The sequence below is a fragment of the Orycteropus afer genome, unplaced genomic scaffold (genome assembly GCF_000298275.1).
Source record: "Orycteropus afer afer isolate SDZICR_OR568_19922 unplaced genomic scaffold, OryAfe1.0 scaffold00764, whole genome shotgun sequence".
Lineage (NCBI taxonomy): Eukaryota > Metazoa > Chordata > Mammalia > Tubulidentata > Orycteropodidae > Orycteropus > Orycteropus afer.
The window spans coordinates 973,591-975,294 of NW_006922351.1; positions in this window are offsets into that span (position 1 = coordinate 973,591).

Here is a 1,704-nt window from a genome sequence, read left to right on the forward strand (position 1 = left end):
GTCTGTGTTAATTGGTTTCCCTTTTCTTTGTTGAAGAGGGTCTGTGCAATCCTGCCTAGTCCGCCATCTTGCCCCGCCTCCCTAAAAGAAAAATTGAAGTTCAAAGTAATTAAGCATTTAATATCATTTTGAAAGATTTTTATAGCCCATTTTTCATAAATGATTTCAGACAGCTAAGGCCATATGGTTAAATAGAGATAAGGGAGATAAGAGTTAAAGGGGGTGATAGGAGTACCAAGATATTTTATCATAGAGAAGAATTACACAATCTAATAAACTAAGAACAAGAAATCATTGAGGAGGAAAAGAGAAATATAGAGTAGAAAAGGTACTGATAGCGCCTGACTCTGATGGAAGGAGATTAGTTCAAAGAAACTTGTGAAGATGTATCTTTAGAAAGATCAATGGACAGGAAAAGAGGACAAGTGGAGCTACAGAGACATATTCAGCTAGAAGAAAGAAACAGTGAGAGCACACCTTATAGAAAAGTATATGTAATGCTTATAATTAATAAACTGAGTTACCTCTAGAGATTGAAGTGTTCAGGTACTACAGAAAAATGAAAGAACCATGGAGAAATAAATTAGGGATGTCAAAACCATTGTTGAATAGCATTGATGCCAACCGAGAATCAGTGTCATGACATGTGACTCTTCAACAGAAGGCACTATCTTCTACATGTTTCTTTGTAGAGAAAGAACTGATTGAAATAGAATCTGCTCTTCCAGTAATGAAGAATGAGATCAAACATTTGACTTCTAATAACAGTAGCTAGAAGTTTAAGTGTCACCATAAATGTGGTGCTCTTCATTCACTCAAACATTTATACTATCTCTATGAGATAGAAATTCCCTTTGTACAGATGATGAACCTAATATACAGAGTGGTGAAATAACATACCTGATATCATATAGCTAGCATATGTCAGAATCAAAATTTGTGTCTAAATATGTTTAACTCCAGACCTCCTGTTTTTTCTACTATGCAATACTATCTCACTTTTGGGAATGTAACTGTCATTACATTACATTACTACTACTGACAGTAGTTTAAAATAGAAATTCATCAATCAGACAAGCATGCTCTGCTCTCCATATTGATTGCTACAGGACTACTTGAGATTAACATGCAGATTTATATACAATCTGTGGTGTTACATTTTGAATCATGGAGGTTAGGAGAAAGTGGCTTTCTTTAAGGAGGAATATTGCCTCTTTGGTGGATTTTATCTTTGAAAAGAAAGGGTAGATTTTCAGGAATTATAATAGACTTCCCTTGGGCACCATTAAGCTATCAGTGGCCTATGAGAAAGATCAATAAAATAGAAACTTGCTCTTTGACAAAGATAGAATATTGACCCTTACTTCCTAAGGGATGTACAGACTGATCTTCCAAGAAGTCCAGTATTTTAGTTGTACTTAGAAACAGTATCTGTTTGGTTTTCTCTCTTCTATTGTATTGTTTTAGATTAAAAGAAGCTACAGATTTTGTTCAGGTTTCTAGACCTCAGAAATTTATCTGACTCCATTTTACCTTGAGTGGAAGCCACAGGAAGAAAGTGAAAATGATATAATTATCATTGATACAGGCTAAAGGTGGATATATTGCTTGTCTCAAGTGAGAAGATCTCTAGAATTAAGTGAATACACAATGTTTTTTTTTTTTTTTTTTTTTTATAAATGAAGCATACGAGATGTCGAGCAG